Here is a 14,115-nt window from a genome sequence, read left to right on the forward strand (position 1 = left end):
GCAGGTCCTTCTCTCCCTCTCCTCACCTTGTAGATTGTAAATCCTCACAGGCAGGGCCTTCTTTCCTCTCCTCACAGGCAGGGTCTTCTCTCCCTCTCCTCACCTTGTAGATTGTAAATCCTCACAGGCAGGGCCTTCTCCCCCTCTCCTCCTCTTGTAGATTGCAAGTCCTCACAGGCAGGGCCTTCTCTCTCTCTTCACCTTGTAGATTGTAAGCCCTCACAGACAGGGCCTTCTTTCCTCTTCTCACCTTGTAGATTGTAGGTCCTCACAGGCAGGGCCTTCTCTCCTCACATTGTAGATTGTAAGTCCTCACAGGCAGGCCCTTCTCTCCCTCTCCTCACCTTGTAGATTGTAAGTCCTCACAGGCAGGGCCTTCTTTCCTCTCCTCACAGGCAGGGTCTTCTCTCCCTCTCCTCACCTTGTAGATTGTAAGTCTTCACAGGCAGGGCCTTCTCTCCCTCTCCTCACCTTGTAGGTTGTAAATCCTCACAGGCAGGGCCTTCTACCCCTCTCCTCCTCTTGTAGATTGCAAGTCCTCACATGCTGGGCATTCTCTCTCTCTCCTCACCTTGTAGATTGTAAGCCCTCACAGGCAGGGCCTTCTCTCCCTCTTCTCACCTTGTACATTGTAAGTCATCCCAGGCAGGGCCTTCTTTCCTCTCCTCACCTTGTAGATTGTAGGTCCTCACAGGCAGGGTCTTCTCTCCCTCTCCTCACCTTGTAGATTGTAGGTCCTCACAGGCAGGGCCTTCTCTTCCTCTACTCCCCTTGTAGATTGAAGTCCTCACAGGCAGGGCCTTCTCGCCCTCTCCTCACCTTGTAGATTGTAAGTCCTCACAGGCAGGGCCTTCTCTCCCTCTCCTCACCTTGTAGATTGTAAGTAGTCACAGGCAGGGCCTTCCTTCCTCTCCTCACCTTGTAGATTGTAGGTCCTCACAGGCAGGGCCTTCTCTCCCTCTCCTCACCTTGTAGATTGTAAGTCCTCACAAGCAGGGCCTTCTTTCCTCTTCTCACTTTGTAGATTGTAGGTCCTCACAGACAGGGCCTTCTCTCCCTCTCCTCCTCTTATAGATTGTAAGTCCTCACAGGCAGGGCCTTCTCTCCCTCTCCTCACATTGTAGATTGTAAGTCCTCACAGGAAGGGCCTTCTCTCCCTCTCCTCCCCTTGTAGATTGTAAGTCCTCACAGGCAGGGACTTCTTTCCTCTTCTCACCTAGTGGATTGTAAGCCCTCACAGGCAGGGCCTTCTCTCCCTCTTCTCACCTTGTAGTTTGTAGGGCCTCACAGGCAGGGCTTTCTCTCTCTCTCCTCACCTTGTAGATTGTAAATCCTCACAGACATGGCCTTCTTTCCTTTCCTCACCTTGTAGATTGTAGGTCCTCACAGGCAGGGTCTTCTTTCCCTCTCCTCACCTTGTAGATTGTAGGTCCTCACAGGCAGGGCCTTCCCCTCCCTCTCCTCACCTTGTAGATTGTAAGTCTTCACAAGCGGGACCTTCTCTCCCTCTCCTCACATTGTAGATTGTAAGTCCTCACAGGCAGGCCTTTCTCTCCCTCTCCTTAACTTGTAGATTGTAAGTCCTCACAGGCAGGGCCATCTTTCCTCTCCTCACCTTGTAGATTCTAAGTCTTCACAGGCAGGGCCTTCTCCCCCTCTCCTCCCCTTGTAGATTGTAAGTCCTCACAGGCAGGGCCTTCTCTCCCTCTCATCATCTTGTAGATTGTAGGTCCTCAAAGGCATGGCTTTCTCTCCCTCTCCTCACCTTGTAGATTGTAAGTCCTCACAGCTAGGGCCATCTTTCCTCTTCTCACATTGTAGATTGTAAGTCCTCACAGACAGGGCCTTCTTTCCTCACCTTGTAGATTGTAGGTCCTCACAGGCCGGGTCTTCTCTCCCTCCCCTCACCTTGTAGATTGTAGGTCCTCACAGGCAGGGCCTTCCCCTCCCTCTCCTCACCATGTAGACTGTAAGTCCTCACAGTTAGGGCCATCTTTCCTCTTCTCACCTTGTAGATTGTAAGCCCTCACAGGCAGGGTCTTTTCTCCCTCTCCTCACCTTGTAGAGTGTAAGTCCTCACAGACAGGGCCTTCTTTCCTCACCTTGTAGATTGTAGGTCCTCACAGGCCGGGTCTTCTCTCCCTCTCCTCACCTTGTAGATTATAGGTCCTCACAGGCAGGGCCTTCCCCTTCCTCTCTTCACCTTGTAGATTGTAAGTCTTCACAAGCAGGGCCTTCTCTCCCTCTCCTCACCTTGTAGATTGTAAGTAATCACAGGCAGGCCCTTTTCTCCCTCTCCTCACCTTGTAGATTGTAAGTCCTCACAGGCAGGGCCTTCTTTCCTCTCCTCACAGACAGGGCCTTCTCTCCCTCTCCTCCCCTTGTAGATTGTAAGTCCTCACAGGCAGGGCCTTCTCTTTCTCTCCTCACCTTGTAGATTGTAAGTCCTCACAGGCAGGGCCTTCTTTCCTCTTCTCACCTTGTAGATTGTAAGCCCTCACAGACAGGGCCTTCTTTGCTATACTCACCTTGTAGATTGTAGGTCCTCACAGGCAGGGTCTTCTCTCCCTCTCCTCACATTTTAGATTAAACGTCTTCACAGGCAGGGCCTTCTCTCCCTCTCCTCATATTGTAGGTTGTAAGTGTTCACAGGAAGGGCCTTCTCTCCCTCTCCTCACATTGTAGACTGTAAGTCCTCACAGACAGGGCCTTCTTTCCTCTCCTCACCTTGTAGATTGTAGGTCCTCACAGACAGGGCCTTCTTTCCTCTCCTCACCTTGTAGATTGTAAGTCTTCACAGGCAGGGCCTTCTCTCCCTCTCCTCCCCTTGTAGATTGTAAGTTCTCACAGGCAGGGCCTTCTCTCCCTCTCATCACCTTGTAGATTGTAGGTCCTCAAAGGCATGGCTTTCTCTCCCTCTCCTCACCTTGTAGATTGTAAGTCCTCACAGTTAGGGCCATCTTTCCTCTTCTCACATTGTAGATTGTAAGTCATCACAGACAGGGCCTTCTCTCCCTCTCCTCACCTTGTAGATTGTAAGTCCTCACAGACAGGGCCTTCTTTCCTCACCTTGTAGATTGTAGGTCCTCACAGGCCGGGTCTTCTCTCCCTCTCCTCACCTTGTAGATTGTAGGTCCTCAAAGGCATGGCTTTCTCTCCCTCTCCTCACCTTGTAGATTGTAAGTCCTCACAGGCAGGGCCTTCTCTTCCTCTCCTCACCTTGTAGATTGTAAGTCCTCACAGGCAGGGCCTTCTTTCCTCTTCTCACCTTGTAGATTGTAAGCCCTCACAGGCAGGGCCTTCTTTGCTATACTCACCTTGTAGATTGTAGGTCCTCACAGGCAGGGTCTTCTCTCCCTCTCCTCACATTGTAGATTACACGTCTTCACAGGCAGGGCCTTCTCTCCCTCTCCTCATATTGTAGGTTGTAAGTGTTCACAGGAAGGGCCTTCTCTCCCTCTCCTCACATTGTAGACTGTAAGTCCTCACAGACAGGGCCTTCTGTCCTCTCCTCACCTTGTAGATTGTAGGTCCTCACAGGCAGGGCCTTCCCTCCCTCTCCTCACCTTGTAGATTGTAGGTCCTCACATGCAGGGCCTTCTTTCCTCCTCTCACCTAATAGATTGTAGGTCCTCACAGGCAGGGCCTTCTCTCCCTCTCCTCACATTGTAGATTGCAAGTCCTCACAGACAGGGCCTTCTTTCCTCTCCTCACCTTGTAGATTGTAGGTCCTCACAGGCAGGGCCTTCTCTCCCTCTCCTCCCCTTGTAGATTGTAAGTCCTCACAGGCAGGGCCTTCTTTCCTCTTCTCACCTAGTAGATTGTAAGCCCTCACAGTCAGGGCCTTCTCTCCCTCTCCTCACCTTGTAGATTGTAAGTCCTCACAGGCAGGGCCTTCTTTCCTCTTCTCACCTAGTAGATTGTAAGCCCTCACAGGCAGGGCCTTCTCTCCCTCTCCTCACCTTGTAGATTGTAGGTCCTCACAGGCAGGGCTTTCTCTCCCTCTCCTGACCTTGTAGATTGTAGGTCCTCACAGGCAGTGCCATCTTTCCTCTTCTCACCTTGTAGATTGTAAGTCCTCACAGGCAGGGCCTTCTTTCCTCTTCTCACCTTGTAGATTGTAAGCCCTCACAGGCAGGGCCTTCTTTGCTATACTCACTTTGTAGATTGTAGGTCCTCACAGGCAGGGTCTTCTCTCCCTCTCCTCACATTGTAGATTATACATCTTCACAGGCAGAGCCTTCTCTCCCTCTCCTCACATTGTAGATTGTAAGTGTTCACAGGAAGGGCCTTCTCTCCCTCTCCTCACATTGTAGACCGTAAGTCCTCACAGTCAGGGCCTTCTCTTCCTCACCTTGTAGATTGTAGGTCCTCACAGGCAGTGCCTTCTTTCCTCTCCTCACCTTGTGGATTGTAGGTCCTCACAGGCAAGGCCTTCTCTCCCTCTCCTCACCATGTAGATTGTAAGTCCTCACAGGCAGGGCCTTTTTTCCTCTCCTTACCTTGTAGATTGGAGGTCATCACAGGCAGTCTTCTCTCCCTATCCTCACCTTTTAGATTGTAAGTCTTAACAGGCAGGGCCTTCTCTCCCTCTCCTCACATTGTAGATTGTAAGTCCTCACAGGCAGGGCCTTCTCTCCCTCTCCTCACCTTGTAGATTGTAGGTCCTCACAGGCAGGGTCTTATCTCCCTCTCCTCACCTTGTAGATTGTAAGTCTTAACAGGCAGGGCCTTCTCTCCCTCTCCTCACCTTGTAGATTGTAAGTCCTCACAGGCAGGCCCTTCTCTCCCTCTCCTCACCTTGTAGATTGTAAGCCCTCACAGGCAGGGTCTTCTCTTCCTCCCCTCACCTTGTAGATTGTAGGTCCTCACAGGCAGGGCCTTCTTTCCTCTCCTCACCTTGTAGATTGTAGGTCCTCACAGGCAAGGCCTTCTCTCCCTCTCCTCACCATGTAGATTGTAAGTCCTCACAGGCAGGGCCTTTTTTCCTCTCCTTACCTTGTAGATTGGAGGTCCTCACAGGCACAGTCTTCTCTCCCTATCCTCACCTTTTAGATTGTAAGTCTTAACAGACAGGGCCTTCTCTCCCTCTCCTCACATTGTAGATTGTAAGTCCTCACAGGCAGGGCCTTCTCTCCCTCTCCTCACCTTGTAGATTGTATGTCCTCACCGGCAGGGTCTTCTCACCCTCTCCTCACCTTGTAGATTGTAAGTCTTAACAGGCAGGGCCTTCTCTCCCTCTCCTCACATTGTAGATTGTAAGTTCTCACAGGCAGGCCCTTCTCTCCCTCTCCTCACCTTGTAGACTGTAAATCCTCACAGGCAGGGCCTTCTCTCCCTCTCCTCACCTTGTAGATTGTAGGTCCTCACAGGCAGGCCCTTCTCTCCCACTCCTCACCTTGTAGATTGTAGGTCCTCACAGGCAGGGTCTTCTCTCCCACTCTTCACCTTGTAGATTGTAAGTCCTCACAGGCAGGCCCTTCTCTCCCTCTCCTCACCTTGTAGATTGTAGGTCCTCACAGGCAGGCCCTTCTCTCCCACTCCTCACCTTGTAGATTGTAGGTCCTCACAGGCAGGGTCTTCTCTCCCACTCTTCACCTTGTAGAGTGTAAGTCCTCATAGCCAGGGCCTTCTCTCCCTTTGCACCAGTCTGTCAGTCATATTTGTTGTAGTTGATTTTATGTTGTGTTATGTATTTTAACAACCACCCCCTATTATATGTACAGTGCCATAGAACCAAGGGTGCTCTAAGAATAAATAATAATTCTAATAATCTTGGTAGGGAGTAACCTTTTGGCCCTCCAAGACACTTGTTCACTTGTTGCAGGTCTGAGGAGGTATAGGGATTCATCGAGAAATCATTATGCTCAATAATCATTTTTCAACACAGCCCCAAGAGACTAATAGCAACTTGTTGCATTTCCATATTTTATCGGCTTATAAACTGAGAACAATATTGAGATTTTCCTTCTGCTCAATAAGATATGTGTTCCAGTGATGTCACATTAATACCACTGCTGTAAACCATAAGGCTATGTTTTATGAAAATTTTCGGTAACCAAAGAAATGTCAATTATATTTTGTCTTGGAATGCATTGGTTCCAGCCCTGTAGATGTCACTAGTGAGCTGCTGTTCACACAAAGGACATGAAATCTATAGAACCAGGAGGTAAAGAGCACACAAGACACCTAGTGGCAGCTGTATTTACTGCATCTCAATCTTTATTCCAGAACAAGGGGATACAAATTGGGTCACATTGCGCACCCCATGGATAATAAACAGGGTTATAGAACAGTAACAGCATAAGCCACCAATATTAGATTGGCAGGGTAGAACTCCCTTTTGCAGCTATTTAAAGGGGTACTCCACTGGAAAACTTTTTTTTTTTTATCAACTGGTGCCAGAAAGTTAAACAGATTTTTAAATTACTTCCATTAAAAAATCTTAATCCGTTCAGTACTTATCAGCTGCTATATGCTCCACAGGAAGTTCTTTTCTTTTTGAATTTCCTTTTTGTTTGACCACAGTGCTCTCTGCTGACACCTCTGTCCATTTTAGGAACTGTCCAGCGCAGGATATGTTTGATATGGGGATTTTCTCCTACTCTGGACAGTTCCTAAAATAGACAGAGATGTCAGCGGAGAGCACTGTGGTCAGACAGGAAATTCAAAGAGAAAAGAACTTCCTGTGGAGCAAATAGCAGCTGATAAGCACTGGAAGGATTAAGTTTTGAAATAGAAGTAATTTACAAATAGGTTTAACTTTCTGGCACCAGTTAATTAAAAAAATGTTTTCCAGTGGAGTACCCCTTTAAAGGGGGCCACAACGCTTCAGTCTCTCTTTTCCAAACAGTGTGTCTCCAGCTGTTGCAAAATTACAACTCTAAGCATGCCCAGAAGGCCGTCTGGGCATGCTAGGAGTTGTAGTTTTGCAACAGCTGAAGACACACTGTTTAGAAAAAAACTACTCTACTTCACATTTCTTTTTGGCTGGACCACTGAACAACTATCAGAGAGGATGGATGGTGGAGGCCCCATGACATGAGTGTCATGTGGATTTCCTAAAATCCAGCCCTGTCCATGTATGCTGGGTTAGGAAACACTGAAGTAAATACTAAAATACAGTATACTGCAAAGCTGTTAAATAGAAAATTGCAATACCCAGAGTAACCATTAGGTGGCTACTGGAGCTAGTTTTGAACAGAATTGTACAGCAGGAATTTGGGAATTTTCTGGTATTCTCATTGCAGAACATTCAGATGAAGTGTTAACAGGGGCCAGACGGAATGACAGTAACTGGGGTCAGTGACCTTCCCTGTTATAGAGGTTATCACAACCTTCACTGTCATTACTCCATCATGGGATCATGTCAGACATGTATGATAAAATATACAAAAATAACTGTACAGTTACACAAACTGCTGTTCCATTGATTATATATATATATATATATATATATATATATATATATATATATATACATACATATAAAGATATATATATATATATATATATATATATATATAACTCTGGGGAAATAATCACAACCAACTGGGGCTGCACCAAAAAAACACCTACATCGACAAGGATAGATCATCGACAGTAATTGGGTCCGTCAGGATTCCGTCCGGCTTCCATTTATTTAGCAGGACCTGGCCGAACAAAATAATTAACCCTTAGGCTAGGTTCAGACCACGGAATTCCGAGGGCGGCCAGCGCTGACTGAATCAGTCGGCGCTAGGACCGCGCGGACACTGCAGTCTCCAATAGACTGCAATGTGTTCCGTGTGGATTTCCACCTGAAGAAAGAGCAACCCCTTTCTTTCCAAGCGGATTTTCCGTTCACAAATTCCGCTTCACAAATTCCGAAGTGTGAATTTGAAACCCATTCACTACACTATACATTTTAGCAAGCGGAATTTCCACCTGCAATTTCAAAGCGAAATTGCAGGCGGAAATTCCGTAGTCTGAACCTAGCCTTACAGCATTTTTTTTGTTCACTCAGGTCCTACTAAATAAATGGTTTCTGCGCAGCTCCACCACAAATGTGAACATAGCCTGAGACTGTCTAGTCTAAGTTTCTACCTCATACTCGGCTCACCTTGCAGCGCTTTGCAGCACTTTTGCAGCACTTTATGACAAGCCTGCTAACCCAAGTAAGATGTGAAAAGGGCTTTACAAATAATAATAGTGATGCAAATGTGAATAAGATGCACAAAATATTCCAACAAGGTCTAGGTGCAAACACAGTAATAAATCTTCCATGTCAGCTGCTCATTGTGTGGCCCGACATTTCCTTGTGCGTTATGTTACTGTTACATGGACTTCTCCTAGGCCAAAGCAAAGAAACCTGTATTGACAAATGTGTATTTAATAAGAACACTGACACATTCTGCATCACATTGTTCTTCTATTATCCTGGGCCAAGGGCCAAAGAGTGTCACTATCATTCTGCTTTATTAGGGGTGGAGAGGTGAAGGAAGCACCCCGAGAAGCCACCATAGCACCGGGTGACAGTGACACCTGAATTGTATTCACATCGTTTTTACGTTTTCTGGGCATGCTGGGAATTGTAGTTTCACAATAGCTGAATAGCCATATGCTAGTGACCTCTAAATCACATAGTACATATGGGGCCGGTTCAAGGCTCTGGTGGGCCTTCAGCCGCCACAAATGAAGAATTCTTCCAAACATAACTTGTCTCAGAATCTGCAAGAAAAACATATTAGGTTCCCCTTTTTTCAGAACATTCCCAACCGTTTGGTAAGTGTGTTGGGAGGAAGAGTAGAGGTGTTGGGTGGTTTATTCCCTTTATAAGGTAGATTCCCCAAGTAGGTAGAAAGATAGATAGGTAAGGTATCCCCCAGTAGGTAGGTAATCCCCCATCAAGTAGATACCCCCGTTAGGTAGGTAGATAAGTAAGGAATCCGAATGCCCCCAGTATGTAGGTTGGTAAGGAATCCCCCAGTAGGTAGGCAATTAGGCAAATCTCTTCTCTCCCCCAATTAGGTAGATACCTCCAGTAGGTAGCTAGGTATGGAATCCCCTTGTAGGTAGATAGGTAGGAAATGCTCCCCGTTAGGTAGATAGGTAGGGAATCCCCAAGTGTGTAGATAGGTAGGGAATGTGCCCGGTAGGTAGGTTATCCCCCCCCCCCCAATAAGTTGATATATAAGTAGTTACCCACAATAGTTCCCACAATAGGCACTTCTGATCCAAATCCCTTGTCAGTGGCTGGATTCTGACATTCCCCACCCAACACCCCAGCTGCCTTATGGGCAGTGCATTGTATTGGTCTCCAAATTGTGGACCTTCAGCTGTTACAATGCTACAATTTCCAGCATGCCAGGAGTTGTAGATTTTCGCAGTTTTGACACCTTTTCTCAATATCATATACAAGAAAGTGGTCATGTTTTTCAAATCCCATTGAACTCCAAACACATAGGTTGGCTCAGTAGATGCAAATACTTCTGGCAACTTATTTTCCAGCAAAGCAATGAGTGGACATCAAAATCAAATATGCCTAATATAGACGGGATGCCCCCATACATGGCAGCATGGTGTCTGTTGTATGGACAGGTGCACACCCATGCCCATGGGCCGTCGTTCTTCTCTGCCACCTTATTCTGGTGTCATGACTTGTCTAGGACATAGCTGCTGTATTTAGGACCTTCTACATCCTTTCCTCTAGTATTGGATTAGCAGGCTTTTAGGTGTTACAAGATAACATCATTGATAGGGATTTATGGGGCTGGGTCACATCCAAAATCCATAAGCTAAGCAGCTGTCCTGGCCCTTGTCTGTGTTCGTTTTCCCCCGAATTAATCTTTTAGGTTGTTCTACCACTTACTGATCAATACAAGGACTTCCTATGAGCATTAAGAGACTTGGAAACTATGGGAAACAATTAGCATTAAGAGACTTGGAAACAGGGCTGGCCGAAGACATTGTGCCTGGGTCCAAGAATGCTGCCCCCTCCCAAAATAAAAAGAAATAAAAAAGAAGAAAAAAGAAAAAAAAAAGTTATATGCCATAAAATTGCACTGCAACTCACAGTAATCTGCAGCATTAGGTAGGTAGCAGTTTCCCCACATTAGGTAGCAGTTTCCCCACATTAGGAAGCATAGATTCCCCACATTAGGAATCATAGCTTCCCACATTATGTAGCAGCTTACCCACATTAGGTAGCAAAGTTTCCCCACATTAGGTAGCATAGTTTCCCACATTTGTTAGCATAGATTCACCACATTAGGTAGCATAGTTTCCCCACATTAGGCAGCATAGATTCCCCACATTAGGTAGCAGTTTCCCCACATTAGGTAGCAGTTTCCCCACATTAGGTAGGCAGCAGTTCCCCTACATTAGGTAGCATAGTTTCCCCACATTAGGTAGCAGTTTCACCATATTAGGTAGCATAGTTTCCCCACATTAGGCAGCATAGTTTCCCCACATTAGGCAGCATAGTTTCCCCACATTGGGTAGCATAGTTTCCCCACATTAGGTAGCACAGGTTCCCCATACTAGGTAGCATAGTTTCCCCACATTAGGTAGCATATATTCCCCACATTAGGTAGCATAGATTCCCCACATTAGGTAGCATAGATTCCCCACATTAGGTAGCATAGATTCCCCACATTAGGTAGCATAGACCCTACTCGAGAATAGAATTTCCTCTATAGCATATAGCTGCTAATAAGTACTGGAAGGGTAAAGATTTTTTAATAGACGTAATTTACAAATCAGTTTAACTTTCTGGCACCAGTTGATGAAAAAAAGAAAAATAAAATAAATGTTTTCCACCGGAGTACCCCTTTAACCATTTCCCAAGTAGTACCAGTGTATGTATTTTTTATCTAGTTTCCTACCACTCGGGCTCAGTGGTGGGTTATTGTTGTTGGTGCATGTATTATTGCTTTTTACTGTTTTTTAATAAATATATGAAATTGAAGCATGGTCTCCTGACAATTTTATATTTTACGGTCTAATATTATGCATCAATTTTTATGGTGAGGTCCTTGAGGTTGGGTTGTTTTGCTTTTATATAGAAGTAATTTACAAATCTGTATAACTTTCTGGCACAATTTAATTTGAAAAAAAAAAAAAGTATTTTCTTCCGGAGTACCCCTTTCTCATTCTACATTGCCTTGAGTCATACACATCCTGCTTTCTATGTAACGCACTGGAAATTCCCATGGGCGAGTATTGTCAGGGGACAGATCTGCTGCTTGTTTTCAGTGGTCAGAACAAACAAGGGACCTGCACTAATTCCTGGTGAGCCCTGACTCATTATAAAACAATTAGCTCTTCCCTATGTATACAGGAAGATATCTGCCCCAGTCATCAGCTCAATTACCCCCCCCCCCCCATCTGATGATCCTACCACTCCTGCTAACAAACTGCACAAGCAAATCACCTCGCTGCCCACCCCACCCACACACACTGGGGTTAAGTAGCACGAAAATAAGAGCGATCTGTCTTCCATCACCCACCAGTGACAATACCTGTCAATCTACATCATTACCATTAAAAATGTGTTAGTGGGGCCTGGTATCCTAAGATCCTTCTAACAAATAGTTGATAAGGGTTAAAAAAGGATACAGGTCCATAAAGTGCAACCTATAATCCAGTGTTTTCTAAGCAGGGTGCTTCCAGCTATTGTAAGACTACAACTCCCAGCATGCCCGGACAGCCGAAGGCTGTCCGGGCATGCTGGGAGTTGTAGCTTTGCAACAGCTGGAGGCGGCCTGGTTGGGAAGCACTACTTTAAAGGGGAACTCCGGTGGAAAAAAAATTGTTTTCAAATCAACTGGCGCCAGAAAGATTTGTAAATTACTTTTATAAAAAAAAAACTTAAAGGGGTACTCTGGTGGAAAACTTTATTATTATTATTTTAATCAACTGGTGCCAGAAAGTTAAACAGATTTGTAAATTACTTCTATTAAAAAATCTTAATCCTTCCAGTACTTATTAGCTGCTGAATACTACAGAGGAAATTCTTTTCTTTTTGGAACACAGAGCTCTCTGCTGACATCACGAGCACAGTGCTCTCTGCTGACACCTCTGTCCATTTTAAGAACTGTCCAGAGTAGGAGAACATCCCCATAGAAAACATATGCTGCTCTGGACAGTTCCTAAAATGGACAGAGGTGTCAGCAGACAGCACTGTGCTCGTGATGTCAGCAGAGAGCTCTGTGTTCCAAAAAGAAAAGAATTTCCTCTGTAGTATTCAGCAGCTAATAAGTACTGGAAGGATTAAGATTTTTTAATAGAAGTCATTTACAAATCTGTTTAACTTTCTGGCACCAGTTGATTAAAAAAAAAAAAAAAAGTTTTCCACCGGAGTACCCCTTTAATTCTTCCAGTACTTATCAGTTGCTTTATACTACAGAGGAAGTTGTCTGACCACAGTGCTCTCTGCTGGCACCTCTGTCCATGTCAGGAACTGTCCAGAGTAGGAGAAAATCCCAATAGAAAACATATGCTGCTCTGGACAGTTCCTAAAATGGACAGCGATGTCAGCAGAGAGCCCTGTGCTCGTGATGTCAGCAGAGAGCACTGTGTTCCAAAAAGAAAACAATTTCCTCTGTAGTATTCAGCAGCTAATTAGTACTGGAAGGATTAAGATTTTTTAATAGAAGTAATTTACAAATCTGTTTAACTTTCTGGCACCAGTTGATTTAAATAAAAACCGGAGTACTCCTTAAATTCTTCCAGTACTTAGCAGCTGCTTTATACTACAGAGGAAATTGTCGGACCGCTGTGCTCTCCCCTGACACCTCTGTCCATGTCAGGAACTGTCCAGAGCAGGAGAAAATCCCCATAGCAAACCTTTCCTGCTCTGGATAGTTCCTGATACAGACATAGGTGGCAGCAGAGAGCACTGTGATCAGACTGGAAAGAATAACACAACTTCCTGTGGAGCATTTAGCAGCTGCTAAGTACTGGAAGGGTTAAAAATTTTATATAGAAACAATTTAAAATCTGTATAAATCCCTTTAACTCTATTCTGTTGATCTGGCGGACGGCACAAGCCACTACAAGGTATATGTAAATTGCCCCTTACTATAAGTATTCAAAAAAAGACAATTACAATTAATCCCTGGATCAATGTTTCATCTTTATAAATCTATAATCTCCATAGTCCTAATTTTGGCCATATACATTAGATAGCTGTTGGGAGTCACATTAGACAAGCGACTGGTCCCACACAGATTGGTTGGTTCAGGCAACACACGTCTAATGCTTATAAGACCGTGAGGCTATGTTCACACGGCTGAATTTCTGAGCGGAATCCAGTGAAAAAAATCTGCTCGTAAATACCCTTGCAGCAGAGTCCCATTGCACCTTGCACACAGCGGAATTTCCGCAGCAGAATCCACTCTGAAAATGCATTGATGTCTATGGAGAACGCACATTTCCGAGCGGTCCTAGTGCTGCAGAGAGCACTGCGATCAGACTGGAAAGAATTACACAACTTCCTGTGGAGCATTTAGCAGCTGATAAGTACTGGAAGGGTTAAGATTCTATCGTCACCCACTATTTGCAAGAAATCCGCCTAAAATTTTTCCAGGCGGACATTCTGTCGTGTGAACACACCCTAAATGTACAGAGAATATGTGGCCACCATCCCCGTAACCTATATAATCACAATGTAATTGACCTTCCTAATAAAGTGATATAGGTTCGGCTGGATCCAACCTCTGTGACTATTGCGGAAAATAAAGGTACCAAAATATTCATTTTATGGATGGAAAGCAGGACAGACATGCAACACTGTTCTCCAAAAACATGAATGGGGGCAACATAGACTGTCAAATGTGGAAAACCCCTTTCAAAGTTGATCATTTATGGTTTGTTTGGAGAGTCACACCTCAAGACCTTATCAGGAGATCTATACAATTTGCTGTTGTCTTACGTGAGTCTTGATCAAGGCGTTAATGATCTAATCACAACGTCTACACCAGTGGTCTCCAACCTGCGAACCTCCAGATGTTGCAAAACTACAACTCCCAGCATGCCCGGACAGCCGTTGGCTGTCCGGGCATGCTGGGAGTTGTAGTTTTGCAACATCTGGAGGTCCGCAGGTTGAAGACCACTGGTCTACACCTCACCAAT

This window comes from Hyla sarda, chromosome 4 (genome assembly GCF_029499605.1).
Source record: "Hyla sarda isolate aHylSar1 chromosome 4, aHylSar1.hap1, whole genome shotgun sequence".
Lineage (NCBI taxonomy): Eukaryota > Metazoa > Chordata > Amphibia > Anura > Hylidae > Hyla > Hyla sarda.